Source organism: Triturus cristatus, chromosome 6 (genome assembly GCF_964204655.1).
Source record: "Triturus cristatus chromosome 6, aTriCri1.1, whole genome shotgun sequence".
NCBI classification, from domain to species: domain Eukaryota; kingdom Metazoa; phylum Chordata; class Amphibia; order Caudata; family Salamandridae; genus Triturus; species Triturus cristatus.
Genome location: NC_140589.1, coordinates 1,083,242,620 through 1,083,256,291, shown reverse-complemented (window position 1 = coordinate 1,083,256,291; position 13,672 = coordinate 1,083,242,620). Strand labels below are relative to the sequence as shown.

Here is a 13,672-nt window from a genome sequence, read left to right as displayed (position 1 = left end):
AGGCTCGCCTCCTAGGCGTCACGCCAACCCTCCATCCAGTCAAGCGTCCGCCAGCGTGCTCTCCAGTATCACACCTGCCTCCGCCTCGCCGTGTGTATCATGTCCGTTGTCCTGTGACGCTCCCCGGCTCGCCCCCTCGGTTTCCCCAGCCGTCAGATACGTTCTGTACAGTCCCCAAAAGTTCTTGGGCCGGCTTTTCGGGGGCAACAATTCACCGTATGTCTCCGCTTGCGTGCAGCAGTACAGCATATCTCTGACCCAACGTTTTTTGGTGGGGAGCGGCCCCCTCATCCAGCACGCCGCCACAACTCGCCGAGCCATTAGAAGCGCTATGTCCGTCAGGCGCCTGAGCGCCCGCGGGAGCGGCCTGGAGAAACCCAGCAACGCCAGCGCCGGGTTAGGCTGTATATCCTTTTCTAGTATCTGGCTCAGTTCCAGGAACACCGCTGTCCAGAACCGGGCTATACCCGAACAGTGCCAGGCCATGTGTATGAAGTCCGCTACCGGGACATGGCAGCGTTCGCACTCCGCCGATGGGCGAAGCCCATACCTGTGTAGTCTCTCTGGGGTGTAATAGACCCGCTGCAGGAACTTAAAGTGTATCAGTCGGTGCCTACCGTTTAGCGACACCCTTTTAGTGCTAGAGCAGCAGTAGGCCCACATCTCGTCAGTTATTTCCATTTGTAGGTCGGCCTGCCACCCCCGTCGCGCCGCCGAGCACTCAGGCGCCCGGTGCTGGTCCCCCAGTTTTTTGAGAGCCGAAACGAGCTTGGCTGGGGAAACCATTTTGATGACATATGTGAGGTCCGGGACCTCCGGCGGCTCCTCCAGGCCCGGCCCCAGCAGGGCCGAGAGTGCACCACGGATCCTATGGAATTGGAAGCGCTGGAGCTGGGTAGCCCCAGGTCGGGCCGAGCAAATCTGTTCCCATGTTTTAACCACCCCATCCTGGAACAGGTCCGCCAGTTTGGCGACGCCCAAGGCGCCCAGTGCTCGCCTCACCCCCGCGTCCCTCAGTGGGGGGAGCCAGATCGCCCACTCCACTCTCATCAGCGGGGAATACAGTAGATCGCAGTCCTGCGCCCTCCGAATCGCATGCCATGCATGATTCGTGGCCCTTAGGGAGTCCAATGTTCCCACCCTGCGGTCCATCGACTGGAAGACAGTAGCCGGGAGGGGAAGCGGTTCCGCAAATAGCCGCTCCATCAGCACGTGGGGTATATCCGTGGTGGCGTGGATCCATGTATGTAGGTGGGCCGCCTGCGCTATCCTATAATACCTTTCCAGGTCAGGGGCCCCAAGCCCCCCCATCTCGTAGGGGAGCGTCAGAACCTTCCACTGCACCCTGGGCTGCTTACCGCCCCAGGCCAGCCGCACCAGAGTCTGGGTCAGCTGCGCAAAGAAAGCCTTAGAGAGTACAACGGGGATGTTCGCGAAGAGGAACAGAAATCTCGGCAGAACCACCATTTTCATGATGGCCACTCTGCCCATCAGCGACAGAGGGAGTTTGATCCACACCTCTACGTCGTCGGCAAGTTTGGAGTAGGCTACCCCGTAGTTTTCCCGGAGCAGGACCTCCGGGTCCTTGTGCAGCTGGATCCCCAGGTATCGGACGGAGTCCGTTGTCCACTGGAGGGGATATTCCATGGGGAACGGCACTGTGAGCGGAGTAAGTGGGAACGCCAGCGACTTATTCCAGTTCACCTGGAGGCCCGAGAGGGCCCCAAACCGAACTACCTCTCTCAGCACGGAGGAGAGATTCTCCTCCGGGTTGCGGACATAGAGCAACGTATCATCCGCGTAGGTAGAGATGCAAATCCGATAGGAGGGGAAGTTGATACCTTCAAATTGATGATACTCCCGCATAGCGCACGCCAGCGGCTCCGCCACTAGAGCGTATAAGAGGGGAGAAAGGGGGCACCCCTGCCGAGTACCCCTGGAGACAGCGAAGGCGTCCGTGACTCGGTCCCCTATGCACAGCCTGGCCGTGGGTCTAAAATATAGTGCACCCACCATCTGCATGAACGGTTCTCCCAGCCCTAGTTTCCTCAGGACTCTAACCATGAAGGGCCACTCGACAGAGTCAAATGCCTTCTCCATGTCAAGGAAAATCGCCAAGGCTTTACCTCCTGGGTGCACATGCTGCATGGCTCCAAGGACTGTGCGAATGTTATAAGTGAGGTTCCTGGACGGGATGAACCCCGCCTGCTCCGGGGCCACCAGCTCCGGCACCAGCAACGCCAGACGCGTAGCAAGGACCTTTGCGTACAGCTTGGCGTCCACATTTATCAGGGAAAGCGGCCTGTACCAGCCGCACAGGTTCGGGGGCCGCCCCGGTTTCAGAATGGTGACGAGCAGTGCCTCCCGCATCGAGTCCGGCATGCTACCCTCCTGACAGATATCATCAAAAAGGGTCATGATGTGTGGTAGAAGTTTATCCTGAAAGGCCTTGTAGAACGCCACCGTTAGCCCATCCGCACCCGGGGCAGAACCCGCCCGCATGCCCCCCAGTGCTTCCAGGATTTCGTCTTTTTGCACCGGCAGCGCCAGGAATTCCCTCTGCGAATTCGACAGGAAGGGCATTTTTATATAACTGAGGTAGTCGTCTATCTCCTCCTCCATTTGGGAGGATTTTGCTGTGTACAGCCCCACGTAGTAGCCCCGAAATTCTTCCACTATCTCCGTTTCGTCGGTAATCACCGACCCAGATGCAGTCACCAGCTCGTCCACGACTAAGGGCCGCCTGGTACTACGGAGTATCCCCGCTAACAGGGAGCCCGGGCGCTCGCTCTCCCCATAGGTGCGAGCCGTAGCGTATTTGCCCATGTGCTGCACTTCCCTGTCCGCCTCGGCGTTGAAGTCTGAAACCAACGTCTGAATCTGGGCGGCCACCTCGGGGTCCGTGGACCTCCTGTGTCGCTCCTCCAGCTGAGCCAGCTGCGTCTCCAATGTCTTCATACGCTGCCGTATGGATTTGAGAACACCGGAGTGCTTGGCCATGGCCACGCCGCGAATGTAGGCCTTAAACGAGTCCCATACCGTTTGGAAGCTCTGCACGGTTCCCAGATTAGCCGCGAAGAAAGCGTCAATCTCGTCCGCCAGTTCCCCCCTATATGCCTCGTCCAGCAGGGAGTAGGGCGGCATCCGCCATGTGAACGGCGGCAATCGTGTGCCCGGGGCAGCAAGCACCAGGAGAAGGGGGGAATGGTCTGACAGAGTACGAGGTAGAACCTCGCATCGCTTGACAGCCGCTAGGAGCGTCCGGGACGCCAGCCAGTAGTCAATTCTGGTATGCACATCGTGGTATGCCGAGTAATGTGTGTAACCTGCCTTTTCGGGGCTTCTATGTCGCCAGACATCCACCATGTCCAGTTTGGTCAATTCCGCCTGCATATACACCGCAGCCGCCGCCGGTCGGCGGGCCCGCTCCGTGGAGCGGTCCAAGGCCGGGTCAAATATGAAGTTGAAATCGCCCCCCCCACACCATGCGCGCCTGGGCGTGACTCCTGCACTGCGCTGCGAGTGCGGCGTAGAACTCCGGGGTATCGTAGTTGGGACCATAAACATTGACCACAATAAGGTCATGACCTTTGCCGATACACCTAGCGATCAAGTAGCGTCCGTCCGGGTCAGCGGCCAACTTCTGCAGCGACAGTTTGGATCGCGGGTTCACCCATGTGACCACCCCTCTAGAGTGTGAAGTAAAGCCTGCCGCCAAGCTGCAACCAGACAGACCTCTGTGGGTGAGTAATTTGCTAGTGAGTGGGAGGTGAGACTCCTGCATGAGTGCCAAGTCTATGTTGTGCCTATTGAAGTAGTTCAGTACTTTGCGCAATTTGCGAAAGTCGTTCAATCCCCGCACATTCCATGTGAGCGCTCGGAGGGTCACCTCACGGCCATCCCCCGTCAGCTCTCCACTTTCAGGCATTCCTGCAGTCCTACTTCATAGCTTCCATAGGGGGAGAGTCAGCGAAGGACCCCCCCCCACTATTACCGCCTGACAGCACATCTCGAGCACGCAAGAACATGGCAGAAGATCCTTTTCTCGACATACCGTGCGTTTCCCAGTCCCCAACCCCAAAACAACTCCCCAACCGCCCAGCCCCCCCTCCCACAGCCGACCACCCCCAACCTGGCCAGACAGGACCCCATCCCCACCCCCAACCTCCATTAGCAACAAACATGAGATAACTTCCCCAAATCGGCCCTCAAGAGGGCCACCCGTGCTTAACAGCGCTGGGGCAGCGGCCACCGGGGGTCGAACGTCCCTACCCGGCAGGACACCGCTGTGCAGACGCACCCCCCGCACCATTACCCTCACTTGTCTGCTGGGCTCGAGCTGGTGATGTTCCCCAGTCAATAGTTCCAGTAGGCCCTTGAGTTGACCCCTCGGGGGTGCAATACCCACGCCAGCAGGCCGAACCCGGCCGTCCCAGGGAGCCTATGCATGGGCATCTAGTTCAGCCACTGGCCGGGGCAGAAATAGGTCATCTCCGCATCCGGATAGAACCACCCCTATGGAGAACCCCGCAACTATGAGACCCCAAAGCACCGCGCTGGTCCAGTGTTACAATAGGAAGGCGCCCTCCACAATTTAGAAAGATCTCACCCAGCGGCGACCTCGTCGAGGGCCGTCACCATCACCTCCATCCGCACACAGGTCCAGTAGGCAGGCCACTCTCGGGGGACCCAGGCGCCCCCAGGAGGCGGGGGCCACAGATCCGCGCCGGGCGGCCATCCACCGGGGGGGGGCAGCCCCTGACGGCTAGTCCTGCTCCTCCAAGCCAGAGGCCCCGGCACAGGCGCCCGCACGTTCCCGCGAGCCACTGCGTTGACCCCTGGACCAGTCCTTCAAGGATCGTTGCAGTTCTTTCGGGTCCGTGAAAAAGTGCGACTGGCCCTGCCTGTTGATCCGCAGCCTCGCTGGATACAGCATCGGTAGTCCAGCCCCAGGTCGCGCAATTGTTTCTTGTAGGGGGCGAACTGTCTCCGTTCCTCCTGCACCTTAGCCGTGAAGTCCGGGTAGATGGAGATGGCCATTCCCTCGAATTGCAGCTTCCCTTTTTCTCTCGCAATCCGCAGGGCAGTGTCCCTGTCCCTATAGTTCAGTAGCTTTGCTATGATAGGTCTCGCAGGAGCGCCCGGCCTGGGGCGAGGTCCCAGCGAGCGATGGGCCCTCTCCACGACGAACATGGGCGAGAACACGTCCTCACCCAGCAGAGTGCGAAGCAGTTTTTCAACGAAGGGCTCCATCCGCCCCGTTTGCGTCGTCTCAGCAACTCCAGTGATGCGGACGTTTGACCTCCGCGAGCGGGCCTCCAAGTCCTCTGACTTGTCCTGTATGACCTGGAGCAGTTTACGAAAGTGTTTGCGGTCTGAGTCCCATTCCGTCTGCGCCTCCTCGATCTGTGCTATTCTGTTCTCAGACTCGTCCAGGCGCGCTGAGTTCTTGTCCACCCTCTCCGACATGCGGTCCATGCGATAGGAGAGTGCATCGATCTTGATGCCGATCTCCGCCAGGCTGCCCTGCAACCCCTTTTCCATGGTCGCCAGCATTTCTTTAATGTCCGCGCAGATAGAGGTCTCCGGGGAGGGTCCACCGGGCGGCGGCGCCGGAGCCGCGACCTCAGGCCCCTTCGTCTTGCGCGGGTCGAAGGACAGTTTCGGCTGGGTCTTGTCCCCCTTGCCCATGTTGCTTCCGAAGCGCCGCACTCCTTAGGGTCTCAGCACCGCACGGCCGGCCCCGGTATCCGTCCAGAGGCTCCCGCGTCCGGCGACCCCCACGAGGCCGGGAGGGGGCTCAGCCGTTTCTCGTCAAGGCGCAGGCCCGGAGGCCCCCCAGCGCGGCCAAGCCGCGTCGCCCAGCAATCGCTCCTACCCTATGTCCGGAGGGTGCCTCCCGGCAGCCTCCCCCAAAGGGGCCGCTATGTTCGCTCCAGCAAGGCTCCACCTGCCCCTCCAGGCCGCACGTCGCCGTCTGATTCCTGGCCGGCGTCCTGAAGGGGGCCAACTGGTCTCGGTCCGCAATGTTCTCCTCACTGGTCCGGCAGTCGTCTGGAGCACGCTCCGAGTGTCCCCAACGCCTCGCCGGGCTCCTCAGGGCTCGCTGGGAGGCCGCGGCCGAAGCACCAGTGCCGGTCCGCCAGGCGGCCGCGGCGTCACGCCACTTCGCCCCGAGGCAGCAGGGGTTCGGGCCCTCCCTATGCTGGGGCTGCGTGTGTGGGGGCGCCCGCCCGGTCTCCTCCCAGAGGGGGCTAGGGAGGGGGGAGGCCAGCAGCAGGCTCCGAAGCACGAGGGCTCCACGTGCTCCGCGAGGTCCCCGTCCGTCCGGCTGAGGCCCGACTCGGGAGGGGGGGGCGGGGAGGCAGATCCGGCGGTTCTCAGCCCCCGTCCTCCACTGGTGCTCGTATCTCCTGGGCCCCACCGGGTGTCGTCCGCGTCCTGGCGTCTCCGGCTCCTCTGCGGTCGGCGCCCCCGGGGGTACGGGTCCTCCCCCTCGCCAGTGTCCGCACGTCGAGCGACGCACACCGGGGCAGGTCCCAAGGCAGGTCGGGGATGACGGCCCAGTCCGCCCGACTGAGTCCCGCTCTCCGCTCCGACTCCCCGCTGCGCTGTAGGGGTATTCCGGGGTTCCCAGGCGAGGCAGTCTGGTGCGGGAGGGTTTCCCCGCGTGTAGGCGCTCGGGCTATGCAGAGTGAAGGATAAATGGAGGATCGTTTGAGGGTTGATGCCAGGAGCTACGCGCTCACGCGTCCGCCATGATCCCCGGCAAGCTCCGCCCCGGGGATCGCATATTTGTCGAATTTAATGGACAGTACTGTTGGGAGTCCCCTTTGACTTCATTATGGCAGGACCCAGGGCCAGAGAGAACCACGTGTAAGGGGTTCACCCAGTATCTTTGGGACACCTTTCCACCATCGGGTCAATCCCTTGACCGTTTGTCTGGCAACCCGAGTAATCCCTTCGTCCATCTTCGCTCGTGGGCGGTGCGCACTGGCAGTCTGTTCTCAGTCCCCAGTGCTCGTCCACTTTCCACGACCACTGTACCCATGTCTCGGTCGCTGCTTGTAGCCCCTACCCTGGAGGAATGAGGTAGGAAGGGAGGGAGAGGCCCTCCTCCAGTCGCTCCAACCAAATGGGTCACCGTATGAGCCGGCTCATGCTGGGGCCCAGAGCCTCCTTCGCCACAGTCAAGGTGAGGCCTCCCTCTTCCTCAATTTAGGCCGGTTCCCCCTTCAGCGTAGCCTGCTAAATGTGTGGGCATGTCCGGTAAGTCTGTTTATCGGGCCGCCAGCCGCACAAGAACATCCCCACTGCGCGGGCGGGAGACGCCCTAATGCCATGGCCCGGCAGTCAATTCTCGGCCTATACCACACGCATGGGGAGAGGGGGCCACTCCGCTACCCCCATGCCAAGTCTTACTCTCTCACCGCCAGTGCACCGATGCCCAGCCGATCCCTATCTCAGGGGTCAATCCGGAGTACGGGCCTCGTGGAGCTCACTCAAGTCACCTCGCCACCTCCCCCTGGCAGCTCTACAGGCCTTACCAGGCAGGAGGCAGAAGGATGCTGTAGGATCTCTGTAGCGCAGTCCGGGCAGCCTCCGTCCGCGCTCAACTGCTTTCCGGCCTCTTTCTCGATGGTCCGCCTCAGATGCACCGACCACAGGCACCGCCCAGCGCCACTGCGGAGCTCCTCTTCCTCCGGTCGCACAGGCCTGACACCGCCAAGCCAGCTTGTCTCGGGACACCCGTCCCTCTGTTGGTCGCCAAACACTGGAGCGCAACTTCACGTCGCTGAAGGTTTGTTTCTCGTGTCGCAACTGCCGGATGATGTGCGGATTTCAAGGGCTTTTGTTGGGTTCCCGGCGGAGCTCTCGCTCTACGCTGCCATCTTGGCAGATGCTAGGCCGCACCCCCAAGACATCACATTAACCTCTTCTGTGCCCATGACGAGATAGTCTCGTCATGGAGCACGGTCGCGCTGTGCCCATGACGAGACTATCTCGTCATGAACCCCACCCACTAATGAAACGCCCGGCACAGGAGGGGGAAAGGGCGTGGCACTGAAGGGGTTAATGGTCCCTTTCTGCAACAAGTCCTGGACTTCGGAATACAAGATCAAAGTATGGTCTGGAAAACACTAACTGAAAGCTTGTGGGAATTCCAGAGGAACAGCTTCAGAGGGGCGGTTGTAGCCTTTGCGGACCGTCTGGAGGATCTAGCTATCCATGGTAATGATATGCTACTGGCTCAGAAAATGAGGCTCGTCCCCAAACAGACGCTGACGGTGGAGAGATGGTGGGCAATTCAGAGTATTTGCGGCAGCAGATCCAGCGGAAGAGGGCTGAGAGACTGGAGATCCTGATGGAAATCCTCTGATCCTCCTTTCCCACAGAAGAGTTGTTGCAGAGTCTGTATTTGAGGTAGAAGAGAACTTTGCTGGGAAGGTGGGGCTCTTGAAAAGTGGTGAAAATGACAGTATGGCTGGTGAAACTGTTTTGCTGGAGAGCCAGCCCAAGAGAATGTTTAGTAGGTTTAGTAGCACAGCTAATCTTAAACTGCTCAACGGAAGACTCAACTTTTTCACCCAAGAGCCTCTAACCCTCAATTGGCTTATCCATCAATAAAGTCTCTAAGCCTGGATGTCTTCAGAATATCCAAGTGTACCTGCACAAGCTCACTACATTGGGCCTTTTTGTATGTCAAGTCTAGTCCAGATTCCAGAATGTGTTTCATAACATAAAGGCTGTCCCTCACAAGTTTGGAAAATGGGTGTTTCAGATGCTACGGGAGGAGAATGGTGGTCAGATGCACCATTTTGCACAAAGCAAGTACATAGCACTCAAGTTAACACATTATACTGGTGGTGCTTAAGACCAAACAGCCCAAAGCAAAAATATGCATCCCAGAAAGTCAAGACATTTGGACTAGAAGTCTGAAGGAGCAGTAGCATAGGGTTTAGGGGCTCTGTTTGAGGATGCTTGAACTACCAGGCTTTTCCGAGGAGCGTGAGCAACAGCATCTTTGGGTCAGGTGGGGAAGGTCAATGGCAGCATGCAATCTAATTACCTGATAAGATGATCACCCTACAGCTCAAACCTAGATGATCTAGTCTTCTTTGAAAACATGCACAAGTAGTGTTTGAGGCTCCGTACACCAGTTCTGGATGTTGACTGGAATGAAATACAAGCTTGACAGGTCAGGATACCCACGAAGGCATTTGCTCAGATAATGTAAAAACATGATTTGATCGGTGCCTGTAGACACCTAGATATTTAATATACTCCACGTTAATTGCATATTTGTTTTAATCATGAAGCTCTAAGCTTTACTTTGCTGCATGCATGTAAGATGATGCACGTGTAATACCACCATTGGATTCGGACTCAGGAGCGGGTGTGCAAAAATGCTGAAAAAAGAATATACAAAAACAACAAGGTGAAGGAAGAGAGTCTCCAGAGGGATCTCTTGTGGGCCAGAAAACCCTGAATTGCTTTAACCAAGCTCACCCTGAATTGGTACGATGGTGCATCAGCCTCCCAGATATTAAAAAATATTATTGGGCGACCCAACCTGTTGCCATTAACCAGGGGAACTGCCTCGATGACCCGGGATACGCCATGGACAGGTGGTTTCTCCCAGGGGGAGAATACAGCAGAGGACTCTAATCTAGACCCCATAAATACCCCCTAACTGGACCAACCGCGCACTCGGTCCATATATGGCATGTTGTGAATAAATATCTGGGTTGGGACCGCAGACTCACCCTGGCAACTCCTTTGTGGAACTCCTACAAACTGGGAAATCTGTGGCAAACCAAGGGCTTCAATAAATGGGACCTGATAGGAATTTCCCAGATTAAAGATCTCTGGGTCAAGGATGAAATCATCCCATTCACCGCCCTCCAACAACAATATAGCCTGGCAGACACTGAACGCTATTGATATCTTCAAGTCCAGCATGCCCTCCAAACTCATCTCACTAAGAAGTCCGCCCTCCCTTCTGCCTCTCCTTTGGAGGATAGGATTATCGGTGGCCATCTGCCCGAAAAAGCCATCTCCTTGATCTACAAAAAACGAATTAACAACATGGAAGATCCACTCCAATCTCTCAAGGAGAAATGGATAAGGGACGGCCTTTAACTAGATGAGGAAGACTGGCGAGAAGCGGTCTCCTCCCAGAGGGAGGTGGCAATCCAAGCTCGACTACGATTGGTACAACTCAAAATTCTACACAGGATATACATAACTGGCCGAGGATTGGTCCGCATGGGAAGGGCTGATAGTGGGGAGTGCATACGTAGATGCGGGAAAGAGGGCACTTTCATCCACATTCTATGGGAATGTGAACACATACAAACCTACTGGCATGCCATACACCGCACACTCCGTGAGGTTCTCACAATCAACCTGCATCCAGAGGCACTTTTGAACATTTGGGAACCGACAGACCTCATCTCCTACACTAAGCAATGGGCAACATTAGCAGTAATGATCGCAAAAAGGAATATAGCACAAAACTGGGGAGCCCTTCAACCACCCAAAATAGAAAAATGGAAGGAAGATCTGGACTGGTGCATGTTCCGTGAAAAGTCAGTCTATATAGCTAGAGGGTGTCCCAGGAAATGGAACAGGGTCCGGGGGCCTTGGAACTCGTACAAGGGAGACATTTGCACCCCACCGGCACCATTGAATGAGGATGAAAATCTTACACTCCCCTAGGTGTTGTATATTTTACAATGTAATTTGACTCTCTGTGACCTAGTATGGATGTTTGAAAAGTACACTGTCTCCTAATTTTGTCTTAATATTGCTTGTTCTATCGATACTATTTAATAAAAAGATTTATAAAAAAAAAAAACAACAAGGTGATGGATAAAATGCTTGAATTAATCTAAGGCACAGGCAATAGCTCGGGCTTCATCCCAATCCATAGCTGTTCGCCCACAATGCCACCACAAGGCAAATCAGTCTTTACCCTGCTCCCAATGGCAACAGTCCAGCCCAAACTGCCAAGTCAAGTCTTCCCCTAAACCGGAATACAAGCAACCTAGGACCTGTTTCACCTTAGTTAGGGCTCTTCAGCCAGGTACAGCTTGGTGCCAGTGGAACAGTGAGCCAGGGACACACATCTGTGCATACCCTGCGCACTTAGGGCGTCAAATGCAAAAACAACAAGGTGATGGATGGAATGCTTGAATTTATCTCAGCCACTGGCAATCGCACAGGATGCATCCCTATCTACCAGTCCTGGGTTGCTTGTTTTCTGGTTCAGGGAGGACCTGGCTTGGTAGTTTGGGCTGGAATATTCCTATTGAGCAGTCTCATGACTGATTTGCATATAGCTGGGTCCAAAGTGAGGTGGCATGGTGTGCAAAATAACAATGTACTGGGATGCAGCCTAAGTAATTACAGAGACTAATTCAAGCATTCCACCTATCACTTTTTGTATACGAAAGTAAAATAGACTGCCTCCTTCCAAAAAAAGACAGAGGCAATCACTTTCTGAAAAGCCACTGTGGACTAAACTGAACTTGGCAATACTGGACAACTTCTCACATCCTATTAAATACAACAAAAGCAATATTGTCTTCAGTGGCCATTTGCTGAGAAGCAATGAAAAAGATTGGGACTGAGCATTTTGAAGTAGACAAAATACTTATTTTCCTCAAAACAAATTAAATGTATTTCATTTAACAGTTTTATACAGCACATCTAAACCACAGAAGGTTTTACGGCACTTTACAAAAACATATTTTAGTTAGTTACATTACAGCAACAGATACAAGGAAATAGTTTTAATCCACAAGGATATCATGCATTATCTTGCTAAACTATGGGAGAAAGAGAAAAAAATAAAAGGGAGAGAAAATTAGTCTAGCTCAAGAGGACTTGTAGAGGGTGACATTTTATGAATTTCCTGAATCTAAGAGGAATATGTTGCTTACCTTCTGTAATGCTCTAATCTGGTGGATAAAACAAGTTACTTACCTGTACACTGTGGTTCTCCAGTATTGATATTTTTCTTAGATTCACATGCTCGAATCTTACCAGTCTTCCAGATGGGAGTCCTGTGGTAATTATAACACGGAGTAGAAAGCTAAGCATTACACAGTAAATCTCAGAAGAGTTACTTTGTTAGCCAATTCACATAATTTTAGAAAGAACCAAACTTCAGCCAATCAGAGAACAGTTTTTGAATCAACCTTCCTCACAAGGGTCCCCACACCTCAGATTTCTAAGAACAAGTGTACAGAAGAGATAAATGAGATATTCAATGTGGTCAGCACCTTCAAGGAGATGCGAGAGGGTTACATGTGAATCTATGAATGATATCAATACTGGAAAACTACAGTGTAAAGTAACTAACTTCTTTATTCTCCAGTATTGAATCTCTCATAGAATCACATGCTTGAAATTAATAATAAGCAGTAACCTACTTGACAAATATTAAGAACATATGGAGGTGGGAGAAATACAATGTCAATGTAAACATTTCATTTATAGAATAAAACATAATAAAGTGGCTCATCTGATTTAAATAAGTTGTAAGGAACTGCTTGGTCTTCAGCAGCATCTTGTTTGACAGTAACATATAGACAATAATATCTAGTGAACCTATGCCGATTTGTCCATGTGGCAGCTCTGCATATATCAGGTAATGATACTCCAGCAAACAATGCCGTAGAGGTTGCCACACTTCAACTTGAATGAAGTCTAACTTTAGTACTCAGTGGTCTTCCTGCTTTTTGAAGACAAAAGCCTGTAGCTGCTTAAACCCTGGCTATGCTGGTTCTTGACAAGGCTAGTCCTTTTCTTGGAGGTGCAAAAGCAACTACAGATTGGTCAGATTTTCGAAAGGGTTTAGTTCTTTTTCTATAAGGATTGAGGCACTTTTAAACATCCAGAGAATGCAGTGCTTTTTCAGTTACATTTGACTGATTTAAAGTGAAAGAAGTTTGGAACCTTAGAAATTAAGCGATGGTTAGTCCTTAAAATATCTGTCCTTTTTAAATTACATGCAAGGTTGTAGAATTATAAACTCCTGTATTTCACTAATTCTCCTTGCTGACATCATGGTTAGGAGAAGGGCCATCTTCCATGAACGATATTTAATATCACATTAAGTGGGCCAGCACTGTATTTAGCTTGCATGTAATCGGTGGCTTCTTGATCGGAGGGTAAGCTCTAGAATCATAATCAATCTTTATTCAATTTTTAAAAACCTAAAAAGATACAGCTTTATGCAATACATGTATATCTGGTACAAATTAAAAACAGTTTATATAATGCAGTGTAATAGCCCAAAGCCACGCATATTGGATATAATGTTATTGCCTGACATCTATGTAACATTTGATAAAATCAGTTTTAAATGTGGGTAATAATGTTTAGGATGACACCATAAGGCACACTTAGTTAGAAAGATTATTAATGTTAAAACAAACCTAAGACTAATAAAGAGCAAATGTATTTGTCATCTTCTTCCCGACTTGGGGGACATTTCTTCTGAGCACAATATACCAAAAGCCCGCTTGTTTTAAGGCCAATAAAGTGCATAAACATTCACACACGATGATAAAGTGCAAGTGCATCAATCACTTGTAAATAAATTGCAGATGCATAAAATTTACTTTCGTGGATTGCAGTCTGAATATACAATACTAAAAAT

General features: G+C 53.2%; 1 protein-coding gene across 5 annotated transcripts in view; it reads right to left on the bottom strand.

The window, feature by feature from the left end:
• PHF10 (PHD finger protein 10) overlaps positions 1-13,672 on the bottom strand; it is a 963,279-nt gene that overhangs the window by 443,258 nt on the left and 506,349 nt on the right. The window lies entirely within an intron of this gene.